At 39.5% G+C, this 18,708-nt stretch overlaps 1 protein-coding gene across 1 annotated transcript in view; it reads right to left on the bottom strand.

Moving 5' to 3' along the window:
* SND1 (staphylococcal nuclease and tudor domain containing 1) overlaps positions 1-18,708 on the bottom strand; it is a 424,779-nt gene that overhangs the window by 223,969 nt on the left and 182,102 nt on the right. The window lies entirely within an intron of this gene.

Raw genomic sequence — 18,708 nt, 5'->3', positions numbered from 1 at the left:
GAAAATGAAAAACCCAATTTTAAAGTGGGCAAAAGACCTGGATATCTTACCAAGGAAGACATACAGATGACAAGCATATGGAAAAGATGTTCCACACGTGTCACTGGGGAAATGCAAACTGAAACAACTATGAGCTACCACGACACATCTATTAGAATAGCCAAAATCCAAAACACTGACAACAAACGCAGGTGAGGATAGGGAACAAAAGGAATTCTCGTTCACGGTTACTGGGAATACAACACAGCCACTCTGAGAGACGGTTTTGGATAGAACAAACTTTTACCATACATCCCAACAGTGAAAAACTTATGTCCACACAAAAATCTGTACGTGGATGTTTTTGGCAGCTTTATATATAGATGCCAAAACTTGGAAGCAACCAAAGTGCTCTTCAGTAAGTGAATGAATAAACTGTGGTTCATGAACACAACTGAATATTATTCAGCCCTTAAAAAGAAATGAGCTATGCTGTACACCTGAAACTAATATAAGATTGTAAGTCAACTATGCTTCAATAAAAAAAAATTCCCTGTGTGTGGGGGGGAAATGAGCTGTCGAGCCACGAAAAGACATGGAGGAATCTGAAATACATATTACTAAGAGAAAGAAGCCAATCGAAAAGCTATATATTGTATGATTCCAACTGTGACGTTCTGGAAAAGGCAAAAATACGAAGACAGTAAAAAAGATCACTGATTGCCAGGGGTTAGCAGGACAAGACAGGATGAATAGATGTGAGGGCAGGATTTTGACAGCAGTGAAACTATTCTGTATAGAACTATAATGATGGATACATGTCATTACACATTTGTCAAAATCCATACAATGTAGAACACCCAGAGTGAACCGTAGTGAACTATGGACTCTGGATGATGCTGTGTCCATGTAGGCTCACCAATTATAATAAATGTACCACGCTGGAGTGGGATTGTTGATGGCAGAGGAGGAAGTACGTGGGGGGCAGGGGGGAGAGATATGGGAATTCTCTGTACTTTCTGTTCAATTTTGCTTTGAGCCTAAAAGTTGCTGTGAACCTAAAGGATGACTGATATCAAGAGAGAAGGAAAAATGGCTGAACCTTTAAGGCCTTACATAAATTATACTCCACAGAGAAGAGGTTTAGAACACTCCTGGAGGACTCCTAGACATTATGGTAAAGCAGTTCTCTAACCTTTACAGACTCCTTTGAAAATCTGTTCAAAAATATGAATGGGGCTTCCCTGGTGGCGCAGTGGTTGACAGTCTGCCTGCCGATGCAGGGGACACGGGTTCGTGCCCCGGTGTGGGAAGATCCCACACGCCGCCGAGCAACTAGGCCCGTGAGCCATGGCCGCTGAGCCTGCGCGTCTGGAGCCTGTGCTCCGCAACGGGAAAGGCCACAACAGTGAGAGGCCTGTGTACCGCAAAAAAAAAAAATACATAATAGATAAAATATATATATATATATATATATATATATATATATGAATGAATGCCTCTACAGAAAAACTGCATGTAGTTTCAGCCTGCCATAAGTTCTCAAGGCCTGTGTTAAGAACTATCAAGAAGAACAAACAAGATGACAGTCACAGAGATGCTTGGGACTGGTTTCACAATACGGGAATCAAAATGATGCAGCTAACTACACCCGATACCAACAGAGTTGGAGTTAAGAAATTGGGGGTGGGGGATGGACTGGACCGGAAGAACCTTTAATACTAGGTTAATCCTAGTATATACTAAACATATGGATATGGACACACAGCGATGCTTTTTCTTTACGAAACCTTTCAAGAGGACCGTGTGTGTGTCAAAAGAAAGTTGTAAAAAATAAATAAATAAAAGAAAGTGGTATGTGGTATCCCTTAGCAAACACACAGGGTCTGTATTATAGCATTAAGGCAAATGCTTGGCTTTGGTCATAGCTGAGGTTACATACCTGTACTGAGGAGTCAAGCACCCTGAAGCCATCCCCATGATCTGAAAGTCCAGAATTCCCTTTCCTAACTATGACTTTAGTTCCCACTGGTCAGCTTAGAGACGGCACGTTGTACAAGCATCAAGTTCAGCCACACTGCTGGTGAGCAGCATCAAAATCCTTTCAAACTGCCTGTTGCTCAAAAAACCATTTTAAAAATGAATATGGAAATTTCCAGAAGGACAGCTGCCTCCAAATTCTGACTGTCAGATCACTCACTTGAACGCTCCATCTAATCATGTTTTAAAAGCAACAAGGAGCCACATCAGCGAGAAAAGCCAATTAAGGGCCGAAAGTAAGGTAAATCTTTCTCATGAGAAGTACTATCATCACACAACAACACAGAAAGAAGGAAATATAAAGAGGACTCCTCAGGTCAGATGTCTACACTGACACTACTGCTCAGCCTTATCATCTGTCTAAAGCTAAGGAGGTGGATAATGTGAGGAATGTGAACAGCCCAGGAGCAGGGGCAGGGCTGAAAAACTAGTACCTCCAACCAAGAGGTTTTCATAGTTTCCCTGTAGGCATCTGGCCAGAGTATTACAGGCCAAAGACAGGGCAAGGAATGGGAGGTCTATACACACAGAAGCAAGGCTGACTCAAATCCCTGGGAAGGAAGGAGTCCTCTGCATGTTGTCTGTACTGACCCACCCTGGAACTCTCCTCTGGCAAGGCCTGATAACTAACCTACGGAAGCAGAAGAGGGCCGGGAAAGCACATAGACACCTGTTGAAGTTCTGGCAAAAATCACACAGGAAACCAGTGTTGTACAGGAGCTAAACCTCAAGGGCGCCCGTACCATAGGATGTGAAGTAACTCAGGGCCAAGTTTAAAAAGGGCACAGACACAGGGTATGGTCCAATTTGGGGCATTCGGGGGGCAAGTCAAAAATGTGTGGAGATGTTCACCTATTTTTGTGTTTTCACCCAATCCATCTAGTAACAAACTCAAGCCCTCACTTCCAATACCGGGGAGTAAAATTCATCCCTGCTTAAAAATAAACTCAGTGAATCTCAAGATTACCTTGCACCTGCCAATGACAAGCCTCCTCCTGAGCAGACAGGAGTGGGACAGCAGCTCGTCAGCGCAAGTACATGGCACAGAGTAACATTAGCTCTCTACCCAGAGAGCAGCTCTTCATCTGGAAGGCCACTTGAGTAGCGCTGCTGCTGGTGGTGGTGGTGATGGGGGTAATGGTAACAAACAAAAATGAACCCTTAGCATCTCATCTTCCAGGCCGAAAGGTATGCTATCCCCAAACTGTCCTTAAAGAAAATCAATGGGAAGACCCCCCTCCCAAAAATCTTTCATCTTCAATAGCCAAAAGAACCAGTACTACATTCTACGTTCACCTGCCAATTAGTTTTTTCCTCTATCTAGAGAAAGAACTGCAGGTCAGAGATTAAAGAGCTCATTGGAGAGGTAACATTAAAGAAATTCTCAAATACAAATGAGGCCCTGAGAATAGCCCACAGCCAAGACACGCACCTGCAGACGGCTACGACAAACCAGGAATTAAAGTCAATGTGTAATTAGCATTTATGTCCCTCTCCTGGGGATTCTGAGATCTGTTCTCCTGCCTTGGAGTTTTTCATCTCTAGATACTTACCCCTGACTTGTCAATCACTTTTGGAAAAGAGCAGTTTCAATTAAAACTGCAAATCTTAGCAAAGCCTTCATCTGAATAGAGGATAACCTGAATTTTGTGCTTGGGGGGTAATTACATAAGGAATGGCATGAGTTGAAAAGAAGTAATGGGTTAATGCAAATGTGTCCTTCATTTTTCCAGCAAAGATACTCCTGGAACACTGGGTATGCAGGAATTTACATGTACAGGACACAGGGCAGGGCCTGATCCCTCTTTACAGCAAGGACCACAAGGAGTCCAGGGCTCCCTGCTGGTTCCACCTGTCATTCTCTTACTGAATGAGTCACACATCACATCTTTGAGCCTCACTTTTCTCACGTAGTTCACCTGGTAAATGAGAGCACCAGACTACAACTTCAGAGCATCACTGAACTCTAGAATTCTACAAAATAATTTAGCCCGACATGGTGTGCTATGTAGTGTTTTCTTAGACCGGTGTAATTCCTACCTTACATTTACTACTATGAACTAGTACAGATAGAGTGTAAGCGCCAGGAGAGGGAAAAAACATGCCTTTTATTCATGGAAACTGCCATGACAGGGCCTGTATGGTAGGAGCATACACAGTGAATATTTGTTTCATGAATGGATACGTGTAATCAGGAACCCTTTCAGACATAAAATTCTGGAGGACACTTTTGAAATGAGGTGGTTAGGCATTTTGAGGACCACTTAGTCAAGCTGTTAACCATTCTGTTTCATATATTAATTTAAAGCATGAAGGAGGGAAGATGTATATTGAAATTGGGATAATGCATTAGATTAAGAAAAATATAATTTCCTGTATTATCTCTCAAAGAGATTCTCAAAGAAAAGAAAGGGTAGCAGGTAATCTGATTCCTCCTTGGTGCATCAGATTGTGGAATATTCCTTGAAAACAATTTCAAGGACCCTTCGGAGGAACTAAGATGAGAACTTAAAACCAAATTTGTACCCCAATCTCTTATAAAGTCTGGAAACAGTTTAGTACAACAGAATACACTTGGGCCACATCTTAGGAATTCTGACAATCTAGGGATACTCTTCACGTAACTAATTGTTCACTAGAAAAGTGACAAACCACCAGAGAACTTCATAGACTTTATGATGTTGATGATAATGAAATGACAAAATCTGAATGCTTAAGCATAAAAGATACATAAGATTTCCAGGCCATAGTCTGAGTTTAGGCTGTTACGTGAGGTTATTTTGCATAATTAGTATATAATCCCACCCACTATTCCATGTGGCCAATCATAAATTCACAAAGGGCTGTTCAAAAAAATACCCTGGCTTAAGAAAACAACTCTCGTATGGCCCGTCATTCTCATGACAAAAACAGAAAACACATCATCTGGGCAAGTCTGGCTAAGGCAGCCGGGAGACAAAAGTAAGTGGAACAAAATATTTTACGCAGCTTAGATAAGAGCATGGACTCTGGGAGCTGCCAGACTGCAGGCTTTGGTTACCAGCAATTCTACATACGAGCTGTGAGAACTTGGAAAAGTTACCTCACTTCTGTGCTTCAGTTTAACATGGATAACTCTACCTATCACACTGTTAGAAAAAGAAATGCATTAATATACATGAGGCATTTAGAGCAGGGCCTGACTCATACGAAGCTGTGTCAGTTATTTTTAGACAAACATATACTGATTTTCTTGGAGGAGAGCCTGGCACAGAGTAGGTGATAAGTATCTGTGAGATAAATACATAAATACACGTATACATACATACATGCATAAATAAGATGCATGTTGACTTTAAATCATTAGGCAGAAACACTCAATTAAATACACTTTTCCCCTTAAGGAGTCACAGCAAACAGGAGTATGTACCTCATACATAAATATGTATTACTTAATAAGTAATATGTATATTACTTACCAATAAATATGGCTTATTTTAAAGAATGATACACTATTTAGTACTTATTTAGACACTTTCCAGATTAATTTTGCAGGTAGGTACTAGTTGGGGAGATTTTACTTACCAAAGATAACTGAAGTAGAGTGTGGGCAATCACCTCAACTAATAGGTTAACTAGAGGAATTTGGGGAGGACACTCCTTGTCTTACAAAATCAGGAAGACAAGGAACAGAGAGCAACCAAGTTTCCATTTGCTGTGGGCATAATAGGACAATACTTAATTTATGCATTCTTGACATTTTACTGCTAACAAGCAACGTAGGTAATCATTCTAAAAATGTGAGATACCTTTTTTTTTTTTTAATTTGAAACACAGTTCAGTCACCCATTCATCTAGATATAGGATGAGCTTCAAAACAAAATTGCCAAGGAGCCTCTTGGTCCTGCTTCTGGGCACACTGATCTCCCAGCTGAGCCATCTATTCAGACACAAGCTAAACTCTCATAAAAGGATGTCAAACGTACCCTGTGCTGTCTAGGAGGCAACAAGAATAAGAGCCACAAATGAGAGCAACATAGGCACATTGACATTTTCTAGCAGCGACATTAAAAAAAGAAACAGATAAAATTACTTTTAATAGTGTTTTTGATTTATCTCAAAATATCCAAAACATTATCATATCAACATATAACCAATATTATTTTTAAAGTATTGGGTTTTTTTTTCTTTCTTTCACTGACAAAGTCTTTGAAATCCGGTGTGTGTTGTGCAGGAACAACACATCTCATTCTGGACCAGCAATACTTCAAATGCACAGTAGCCACACAGCTGTGGTGGCGATACTGGACTGTACATGCCCAGACTGTCCATTAAGGGACCAGAGTCTTAAGGGACCAGAGTCTTAGCCTCAATCCTCTATTACATGATCCTACCTTTTGTGGTTATACCCTTCTCTAGTTTCTACGGGGAACTTTTGTTATCTTCTATTTTAAGATTCCTTGTAAATACTCTTAAACCAAATATGAAAAAACATGGTATAAAAATGCTTATCATTCATTTTCTTATTTAAAAAATCTATTATTTAACTAGACTAGAAAGGCAAGCTATTTATGTAATTTTCAGTTCCAGAAAACAATTTCAGGGGTGAGAATAAATGTGCACACAAAGGGGAAAAAATTCCTCTAATTTATAACTATCGTTGTAAAATATATCTGTTCAATATTTGATGAAGATACTTTTTCAGCGACTTCTCTACCAACTCAATGGTTGGACTTAATCACTGAGTTGCTGACGTAAGTCTAGAATTCTTCACCTTAGTGTTTGAAATATACTCTAATGGTAACTAGAAACTCACATTAAAGAAATATCTGCTTTTGTAATTATGATTAATGCTTCTGTTGAGTATTGGTATTATTAGAAAGAAAATGAGCATTGGTAGATGTGAACTGTTTATGTTTATGTTCAGCACAATCAAAAGCTGAAATCTGGGCTTCCCCGGTGGCGCAGTGGTTGACAATCTGCCTGCCAATGCAGGGGACGCAGGTTCGAGCCCTGGTCTAGGAGGATCCCACATGCCGCAGAGCAACTGGGCCCGTGAGCCACAACTACTGAGCCTGCGCGTCTGGAGCCTGTGCTCCGCAACAAGAGAGGCCGCGATAGTGAGGCCCGCACACCGAGATGAAGAGTGCTTGCCACAACTAGAGAAAGCCCTCGCACAGAAACGAAGACCCAACACAGCCATAAATAAATAAATAAATAAAAAGCTGAAATCTCTGTGTCCCATTAGGACATCGTTTATCTCTGGCATGTCTTAAGTTAGAAGAACTTTTACAGATACACTGACAAAAAATTATATATCTACACTGCAAAGAGAAGGAGACAAACCAATGATCCTTTCCTACCTCTCCAAGCCACAGCCTAGATGTATTCGATAACACCCCCTTCAAAATCATTGTAATCAGGTGTTAAGGCTGGCTGTTTGTTCACATGTATTTATGTTGCTCTCTCTGATCTACAATCACCCTTCCTACCTCCCCCACCGCAAAGTCAGGACTATTTTGAGCACATTTCATTTTCATCAATGGAATGTTAACCTCTACTGCTTCCCAACCTCCATGAGCACAGAGTCAAGGAGCTTTCTTATTTGATGCATTTCTGACAAAATGAACCCATTACTCCCCACCCCCTTGTCAGATGGGCAAATGTATTTATCTGTTTTGAGAGGAAAGGTAAAATCCAGCTTCATACGGGGCCTATGGAGATGCTAAGAGTCTCTACCTGACATTAGTCATTCATTTAAGTGGACATCACTACTCCCTGATAAACACTCAGTTTGGTAAATATTTAATTAGAAGCATGCACAGGCATGAGATCCACAAGGAAATGTGAAAACATTTTATATAAAGGGCCATTAGAGCTGGGCAAAGATTTCTAGAAGTAGTGATAACACCCTGACAAAAACATAACATTAAAATGGTTGGAAACATGATGCATAGTTTATGTATGAGGTAGATAACGAGCACATATAAAATCATCAGGGAAATGAAGTTCTGACCACTGAAAATATTTCAAGTAAATCTGATGAGGATCAAAGACAAATAGAAACCACTATGTGAGAGTAACCTTGCAGCTGCAAGCATTTTCATTAATCCTCTTGATTCTTAAGTCCTTATAAACCTACAGATATGTCTAAAAAGTGTAACCTGTTTGCATTAGTGCTCCAACCACTATAGTACTCATTATTGCATTATGGTTTAACTCATCCCAATACCTAATTTTAACACCACAGTGTCTGTACCAAAGAATGCCAAAGGCCCCCCAAAACACTACTGGAAACTGTCCCACAGGTTCCCCGCATGTCACTTCTTACTTCTCCTCAGAGCCACCATCTCCACTGCTTTCCTCTGGAGGATGAAGGCTGAATGTGGGTCATTTTTCTCCTCTATACAAGTGTCAGTCATGGTCATCTGTGTCCAAAGTTTCCCAGGTCAGCAGCAGTCAGGGGAAATTAAATCACTCCACCCAGAGCTCTCCCTGGAGGAGTTCCAGCCACACAAGCAGCACAAATATACGGATACTCATGCCTTTGTGTAGAATGCACACAATGTCACCCAGTCTTGAAAATAACAGCTGTAATAAAGCTAAGCTGAGAGGCTCAGGGATATGAAGAAAGGGGATTTGCTTAATGGCATCTAAGAAGAATTACTGGAGGAAAAAGGATGCTTTTTAAGACATGGATAAAAACAAAAAGGTTAAATTACATTTTCTCTTCAAACATAATATGTGCCAGTCTACAAAGGAAAAGGCCACTCAACAAAAGGCCAAACTGGGAAACCAAAGCAATAAAAGTGGGAGCTAAAGTAGTCACCCAGCCAAGAGTTCCAATCAATTCCTATTGCTCCGGGGGTTAGGTATTGCAAAAGTCAGTACAGAAAAGCCACCCTGCATTCACTACGTTCAGAGCACACCTATTTCTCCAGCATGCCCGCGAGCTGCCATTTAGAAGTCACTCAGACAAAGGAAATAAATAAACACTCAGGTAAGTTAACTTAAAGGTGAAAGTTAGAATGGTGAATTGGACTAGTAGAAGTGTATCTTGACCTCAAAGGAGAATGATGAAGAAAAAATATAATTCTTAAGGGATACCTGCCAATGGCACAAAGAAAAATAGCCCAAAGACACAGCCCTTCTGTTGTATAAATTATCCTTGGTTTCGTTACTAAGAAAAGATTCCAAGAGAGTCAGGTGTTAACATCATAGGCCTTTCTTCCTTTAGATATACCTTTCTCTCCCTGTATTTCACACAGAAGATAGAGGCCTACTAAATGAAACGAAGTCCCTTGATCAAAGGCACAGCGTGCCCAGAGCAATAACACCTAAGGTCAATGTCTGAAACTACACACAGACACTGATCAAAGACCATCCTGACTGCATCTGTGTCCACCTCCAAATCCAGGTCTCTTAACAAAAACAGTGTACGTCTATGCACACAGCCAAGTCCCCAGCCCACAAATACGTATTAGGAAATTAGGTGGTTAGCACTGGATTATAAACCTAGGTCAAAGGCACCAATTACAGCCTAAATTCATGAAGCAAATTGTCTCTCAGCAGCTGCATAGCCAAAGGAGCCCTCTCCCAGACTCAAAGTTCTTCCATTTCCATTACGAACATAGAGATACAAAGTAAAGAAATTTCTCTAGTTCTTCAAAAAATTAAAAATAGAATTACCCTAAGATCTAGCAATTCTACTTCTGGGTATATTCAATCCAGGGTCTCAGAAATATTTGTACTCCATGTTCATAGCAGCACTACTCACAATAATCAAAAGGTAGAAGAAACCCAAATGTCCACTGATGAAGAAACAAAATGTGGTAGATAAACACAATGGATTTTTTTCAGCCTTAAAAAGGAAGGAAATTCTGGGTTTCCCTGGTGGCACAGTGGTTGAGAATCTGCCTGCTAATGCAGGGGACACGGGTTCGAGTTCTGGTCTGGGAGGATCCCACATGCCGCGGAGCAACTACGCCCGTGAGCCACAACTACTGAGCCTGCACGTCTGGAGCCTGTGCTCCGCAACAAGAGAGGCCGCGATAGTGAGAGGCCCGCGCACAGCGATGAAGAGTGGCCCCGCTTGCCACAACTAGAGAAAGCCCTCGCACAGAAACGAAGACCCAACACAGCAAAAATAAATAAATTAATTAATAAACTCCTACCCCCAACATCTTCTTTAAAAAAAAAAAGGAAGGAAATTCTGACATATGCTATGACTTGAATGAGTCTTGAGGATGTCATGCTAAGTTATATAAGCCAGTCACAAAAAAGAAATACTGTATGATTCCACTTAAATGAGGTACCTAGAGTAGTCAAACTCAAAGAAACAAAGTAGATGGTGGTTGTTAGGAGCTGCTGGGAGGAGGGAACGGGGAGTTGTTTAATGGGTATACTTTCAGTTTTGCAAGGTAGAGACTGATTGCAGGACAATGTGAATATATTTAACACTACTGAACTGTACACTTTAAAATGGTTAAGATGGTAAATTTTATGTAATGTGCATCTTGCCACAATTATGTGTATGTGTGTGTGTATTTTTTAACTTGGGGTAGTCTACCCACGTAGGCCAGGCAGAGGCCAGACAACTGCAGAATCTCCTTGAAGAATTCAAGAGGATACTTCTATCACTTTCCCAAGAAAATAGATGGTTACCCACAGGCAGTAGTGATTAGAAGTCCTGTACCAAAACCCATTAATAAAGGAGTAGAAGTCTCAGTCATGGAGGACAAATCATTCCACCTTTCTCAGGGTATGAAATATCTATTTTCTTGCTTTCTAAAAAGAGCCAACTGAAGCTGCATGTCTAGGTGCCACAAGTCTAACTAGATGTACCTGCTTTACCATTTCTCAGAGGCAGCCGTAGAATGGGATAGAGTAGCCTACAGCTCACTGACTTCCTATAAAATTGTCACATAATTTTGGAAATCTTGCGCTCTGACACGTTCCCTCTCTGAGGAATAGTCCTCCGTGGAGATCTGTCACATGTCGATCTACCCTTTTGGGGAACTTTTTATTGCCTCCCACCATAATTTCCCACCTCTATCTAGTTCTCCAGAGGAATTTAATCACTGTTGTCCATGCTCTTCTCTAATGAACATTCAGTTTTCACATGCTTCTCTAAGTGGCATTTTTACTGTTGGCAGAAACCTAAATTGGTACATCTTTTGCAGTCAAACTGGCAATTGTACTAACATTTAATATGTGGATGTCTTTTGACCCAACAATTCCACTTCTAGGAATTTAGTCTATAGAAACAAAGATGTATGTACAAGCATTCTGTCCTTTGCATTCATGGTAGTTTAACACAAATGCATAATTACAAGTTGTGATCTAACTCTGACACTAGCCCAAGTTCCAAGTTGGCAGTCACCACGGCAATTTTTTCCCTCTATATTACAAGCATGTCTCAACAAATACGCTGTAGCTGTTGAAAACAAGGGAGATCTATATATTCTGCTATGACAACATGTTCAAATTTTAAAAAGCAAAGGCACAATGGCAGCTATAATCTTATTTGGGGGAATTCAGGGACACACATAGAAACAATCTGGTGGAACTTACCCAACACTGTTAGAAGGGCTTACCTTCAAAGGTACTATTATGGGGCACGTTGAACTTTTCTCACCATAAATTTCTAAAATTTTAAAATTACATTTGGAGGAGAAAAAAAATACGATTGAGTTAAAAATATAAACAAGTAGTAGCTGGAATAAAATACACAACACATACTTTTATTTAAAAACAAACAAAAAACTGGCCTCCTCATAACCAGAGACTTCAATGTTGAATATCTATTTCATCAGACTAGTTCCCAGGATGAGGCCAGGGTCACCACTTAGTAGCGTCTGCCAACCAATAAGGATTATGCAGGGCAGGCTATACACTGTTAGATGGACACTTCCAGGTGTCCAGTGGCGCACTGTTTCCATAGCAGGTGGGCATCACTATCTGCAAATGGACTGTCAATCTCACTGTGCACTGATAATGATGCTGCCGCCACCACCTGCCTGCCATATGTTTTCCCTACTTGTCACGTAACAAGGAACTGCATTTTGGCATGCTGATCACTGACAAGTCTGATACTACTGCTCAATGTTTGTTATAACTAGCTGCAGCACTTCATATAGCCGAGGCAGCTACATGATGCCTCACAGGATGCAGGACATAAAATATTGCTTTGCCAACGGACCACTGACTAAGCCCCCCAATTTTTAAAAAATATAAATTTATTTATTTATTTATTTTTGGCTGCATTGGGTCTTCGTTGCTGTGCACAGGCTTCTCATTGTGGTGGTTTCCCTTGTTGCAGAGCACAGGCTCTAGGTGCGCGGGCTTCAGTAGTTGTGGCTTGCTGGCTTCAGTAGTTGTGGCTTGTGGGCTCTAAAGCGCAGGCTCAGTACATGGGCTAGGTGCATGGGCTTAGTTGCTCTGAGGCAATGTGGGATCTTCCTGCACCAGGGCTCGAACCCGTGTCCCGTGCACTGGCAGGTGGATTCTTAACCACTGAGCCACCAGGGAAGCCCCCAACATTTTACAGCAGACTACCCTGTTGTTCTTCCTTTACTTCTAAGTCCAAGAGCTGCTAATCGAAGGGCTGTGGCCCATCCCCAATTCATGCCCTGTGATCCTGTTTCCCATTAGTGGAATAAACAAGGAACACAGACTTCCCACTCTGATACTGAATTTGTTTTGTCTCCCTTAATCATCATGGTATAGTCAATAAAGACTGATGACAACGCCTGGGGTTTCCATTTTTAGCTCTAACATAATGCACAGATTAGCCAAAGGTATGACATCATAGGTCAAGAACTGGTGGTGATGGAACACTGTCTCACAGCAGCAGGTAATCTGAAGATAATGAAATATGGTAAACCATGTTTGGTGTACCAATAATCTGCCTCCACAGTCACTGCTCCTATTAGTAGAACTCTAACTCATGCACTCCTGTCTGTTTGTATCAGAGAATCTCAAAATATAACGCTTGTTATCCACACCTAATCAACAGACTGGGAACTCATTTCCAAAAAGAAGGAAAGCAGATTTTCAGAGCCTGACATCTTTTTAGGTAAAAGAAAGTGAACACACAACTGTGAAATCAACCAAGCATGTGAACCAAACGTTTTTCCCATTAATGATGAGAACATAAAGGTAATTATCCAACAGCACTTTCTATGAATTAGCAAATCACTGGACAAGTATATGCTTCCCTTAATGAGGGGACTCATAGCACGTTTCAGCTGCCACTCCCATCCCCACTCTCACCCACCACTCAACTCACTGGATAAAATGCCACCCAGCAGTAATATCAACAAAGAAACACCAAGTACTGCTTGTCATTCATTCAGAAGCCATTCCACCAACAGTCAACAACAGTCAAAAGTATACTAATTTAGTAAATTTTAGTATAACCACAATGCTGTGCAACCACCACCATTATAATTCCAGAATACTTTCATCACCCTAAAAGATACCCTTTACCCATTGAGCACTCATTCCCCATCCCCTGGCCACCACCAATCTACTTATTGTCTCTTTCAATTTGCCTGTTTTGGACATTTCCTTTAAATGGAAACCTACAATAAGTGGTCTTTCGTGTCTCACATCTTTCACATGGTATAATGCTTTCAGGTTCATCCAGGTTGTTCCATATGTCAGTACTTAATTTCCTTTTATGGCAGACTGTACACATACCATATTGTGTTTATCCATGAAAAGATACGTTTGAGACTGCAGCCACAACAGAAAGTGCATTGAGAACCACTTTAATAAAATCTCATTATAATGATAAAAATAATTTTTTTTTATAACAAGAAAGTACCTTGAGAATCAGTTGAGAGCAGCTGATACCATATGCAGAACAGCCTACTATCATTGACACAACTAACTAAGCCATCGGAGTCAAATCACATAAGGGAAATATTTGAATCTCCCAACCTGTCTGGTTCAGAGAACCTCAAGCAAATCCATATATTTTTTTCTTTTTTTAAAAGCCACTCTTCCATAAAGAGGAAGAAGAAATCTTTCAGGGCCTAAGTATTGTGGGATGGTTCAAATAACCAACCAACCAGCCACTTCAGAGGAAAGCAAACTTCTTCCCAACAGGTCATGTGCTCAGGACAAACAGCAGAGGCACTGTGTAGAATGCCAAAAATTATACAGATACCATCTATGGAAATATTCTTCCAAAAGACACAATCCTGTAAGGCTTTAACCCTCCCACTGGCTACAGCTGCTTCCCAGTTTCCTTGCACACACTCACTCACGATGAACCAGACTGTAACTCTGGTTTCAAGGATCCTCATATCTTCATTACTTAGCCTGTTTGAATACATCCTTGGTATCCACAGCAGTGCAGAGCTCTGACCTGTCACATGTGCTCATTTCTATGGGATGGTCTGCATACCAGCTAACCCAATTCCTCTCCTGCCTGCACCAATTCCACAGTGGAAAATGAATGATAAATTCTTCCACAGCACAGAAGGAAAGGAATAAACAGAAAGACTCAATGAGCCCTCCTCCATAATTTAGCACGGAAAGATTTTTTTATTCTTCTGCTACTAAAGAAAAGTCTCCATGTCTTTTAGCACATAAGATAATCTCAAAATAGGAAAACTAGTTTACTCATTACATAACTGTTTGAGCTATAAATTTATTAACCTGATCATCAAAAGACCAGATTAAGAATATACTGAGGATATCTAACAACATTCTGCCACTGTAGAATTACCAACAGAAGTTCAGACAACTCTGTGGGAAAGAATTAAAGGCAAAACTTCTAGCAGCTCTAGAGGGTAACAGAAAAATGCCCAGTGAGTATAAGAAGAATATACTGATACAACCACCTGCATCACACAACAGTACCAACCTCCAAACACTAGAAAATCACCAACTGAGGCTTCCATCTATAGCCAAGTTTATTGCGATCATTGGCCAAGGTCTAAGGAGAGACTTCTTGAACAACCTTAGAAGAATTGTCTGAAGCCCAATCATTTCACTTCATTGAGTACATTTCAGAACTAGTAGGTATAGGAAATGGAAATCGAACTTACTGTATTAGAGAAAGTGTAGGCAAAACTGCTATGAATACATGCTGAATTTCATATATATGAATGAAATCAAACAGAACAGTAACACATATATCAAAAAAACAACAATTTCAGGTTAATTAGGTGAAAAAGAAACGATGGGTCCATAATATATTGTCTATTTTCTCTGTAAAAGATAAACCAAGATGCATAGCTATGTTTAAATCAAATGAAATGATGCACTTATAAATAGAACCTGCATAACAAATGGTTGTAATTGATAGAAGGTTATAAATTGAAATATTTAATAAAATGAGCATTTTGTTAGTGACATCTGATAAAATTCCTGTGAGTAAATGTCATGATAAACATAATACAGTAATTAAATCACTAAAATATTCAATGATAAGTGTGGGGTTCAAAAGCCTAGAAAAACATCCCATAGTTAATAGGAAATTATAAGCATGTTAGAGATACCCTGATCTGGAGCAAATGGGGAAAAGAGAGAAGAATTAACTGGCATTGATCTAATAAGCAACTCCCAAACCTGGAAAGAATGAACATAACCAATTTTTAATAATTCCACAACAGGGCCTCCCTGGTGGCGCAGTGGTTGAGAGTCCGCCTGCCGATGCAGGGGATACGGGTTCGTGCCCCAGTCCGGGAGGATCCCATATGCCGCGGAGCGGCTGGGCCCGTGAGCCATGGCCACTGAGCCTGCGCGTCCGGAGCCTGTGCTCCGCGACGGGAGAGGCCACAACAGTGAGAGGCCCGCGTACCGCAAAAAAAAATAATTCCACAACATATCAGCAACCAATTTATCTGTGAGAGCTTTTTTTTTTTAAATACACATTTTTGCTTCTCTTGAATATTGTGAGACTGTATTTTAGCTGCTTAGAGATGTCTGGGCTGTGGAGCTGGGGGAGCCACATTAATAACATCTGTAACATAACAGTTACTCAGAAAGATTAAATAATCTATCCGAAAATTATGCAAGACAGGGCTCTTCTGCAATACGGAATGGCAAACTCATACAATTGGGAATAGGGTAGCTTACAAAGACTGAAAATGGAAAATATCTCAGTAGTAAGTTACTTTTTAATGATTAAGTTAAAATTTTTATTACTATACAAAGATTTTTTTTTATTCCAACTCTTAGTTAGCTGCGCTTTTAAGGGATAAAGTAAAATGAATGACTATTTAAAATCAAATGAAAGGAATCACAGTTATTACCTAAGGCAAGCATATACCACTATGTAAGAAAAAGCAGATTCAGAGGAGTTATGTGAATTACCCAAATTTAAACAGCAATTCAATGAAAGAATTGTAACTACTAGAGCCTAAATATCAGAGCAAATAAAATTTGATATTATAAGAACAGTAATCCACAATAAAAAGTCATTTCAGTATATGAAGCCTGTTATATGCCTGGAGAGACTTACAGTCTAAGAGCCCAAGGTCTTCCAAGTCTGAGAAGCTACCCTTTCAGAAGCTACCCTTAAATACAGGATACAATGCAGGTGGCTGAAGGGGTAATCCATAAGAAGCCTGAAACAGACTTCCAACTTTGGTTATTGTCTCTGGTTCTCTCCAAAACTATCCAACTTATTGCTGTATCTCCTGCTGATCTATAAGCAAGAAAATCAAAAATAAAAATACAAAGAAATGATTTTGTTGCTATGTTGCTTTAAAATAACTAAGGGAATAATGGAAGGATAAAATTAAGCATTAAGAACTAGACTAAATGAAATATATGGAGAAGAATAAAATTAAAGTTTAAAATTAGAATTAAAATCTCAAAAACCAGAAGTATGACTTTTTACATGGGAGAAAATATATGGGTCTTAAAAGGAGGGAAGCTACTATACTTCTTAAATGACCAAATCCTGTGTAAAAAAGCACTCAACATCAATTAAGACTTATTATACACGAATTATAAATAAATTTTACATAAAAGAAGCTTCTTTGCCCTTAACACTTCTAAACTTTAGATCCTCCCAAATCTAGAAGTCTGATTCTGTATGCTCAGTGAATCTAGTTGATTATACAGTATGGCATGTTTAGCGAAACATAAAATAAAGCCACAGTACCATAGTTCAAAAAATTAAGATGAACACAAATTGGTGAAATAAATTATCATACAATCATAGAATAAAATTACACAGCCATTGTAATTATTACTTTAAGAAATTTCATTTAAGGATGTGAGGAAATGTTCAGGTTATGCTGTCAACTGAAAAAATAAGGACATATAGATTTATTTGTATGTTTATATTTGAATCAGAGAAAATACCTCAAAATGTTAACAGTGCTTTGAATTACTTTTAATTTTCCTTTATACTTTCCCAATTTAATATAACAAACATACATTGCTTTTATAATCAGGAAACAAAAACCCACAGAAGGAAACAAAAGATCATCACAGTTAAGGTGTGGTCCAAGGTAACAGGAGTCACACTCGTAAAAAGCATAACCAGTGTGTCACTGATAATAGGGGAGACTTGATTCCCTGGCTCCAATTCTCCAGAAGGCTTGGAATCAACTGAAAAAATTTTATTTGGTGCTCGCATGTTCCTACTTCCTTATTTTCAAAAATAACTTAAAAATTACAGTAACCGAGTCTAACATTCTAAAAACCAGAGAAAGTATGTGGTGAATACTTAACCTGAGAAGGAAGTCCATGGGGTCACTCCCAAAGAAGAAAGGTCAAGAAAGAGGTCTGTAAAGCTTTCCAAAGTGAAGAACTAAAGAAATAAGATGGTCAACAGTAGCAAGATGACTAGAGGGACTTCCCAGGGGGTCTAGTGGTTAAGACTCCACCTTCCAATGCAGGGGGTGTGGGTTCCATTCCTGGTAGGGGAAACTATGATCCCACATGCTGCGCAGTGCAGCCAAAAAAAAAAAAAAAAAAAAAAAAGACTAGAATTACTCAAAATAAAGACACTCCATGGCTCAAGAAGACAAAATACAAATGTCTTTATGCATTCCCATTTGTATCTGTGGAAACTGCATAGGGACCCTTCATCTTTTCCTAGCAGTGTGAATGCTACCTCTACTAGAGTGATGACAAGACCAGCACCATGAAAATGGATGAAGATCAGAATTTACATTCTAGGCTGTATAGCCAAAGTGAATCCTAAACCTAAATTGGTTTAGTCCTTAGAACTGGCAGGTAATTTTGGAGGCCAACAAATGACAATAGTGCTGAGGATGTACCTGGCCTAACTCATTTCAATCAATTTTGGTTAATATGCACTTTATTGTAAAAAGGACACCACTTAGAATCAGTGGAAACTTGAGAGTAACTACGGAGAAATGACAATATAATATGGCACTAACTGAACAATCAGTTTATCTACATCTTTTAATAAAGCCACATCTCTACTTCATTTTGTTCTCAATATACCTCTTATCTAGTACTAGCATAAATCATTAATTGCTATAAGCAATCAAGAATCATCACTCTGTAATACAAAAAATAACAAATCTCTCACCTGAAGTGTCAGTGAAGTACTTTAAACAAAACATGTTACCTATGGGATTAGAAATAAACCCATTTCACAATATTACCTCAAATGTAATCAATCTTTGAATTCGACCTCTTAATAGTAAACCAAGTGGCAATAATATATTGAAATGCTAGATTAATTAATCGAGTGTTCATCTGGGAGTT

This window comes from Mesoplodon densirostris, chromosome 9 (genome assembly GCF_025265405.1).
Source record: "Mesoplodon densirostris isolate mMesDen1 chromosome 9, mMesDen1 primary haplotype, whole genome shotgun sequence".
NCBI lineage: Eukaryota > Metazoa > Chordata > Mammalia > Artiodactyla > Ziphiidae > Mesoplodon > Mesoplodon densirostris.
This window is presented reverse-complemented; position numbering and strand designations above follow the sequence as displayed.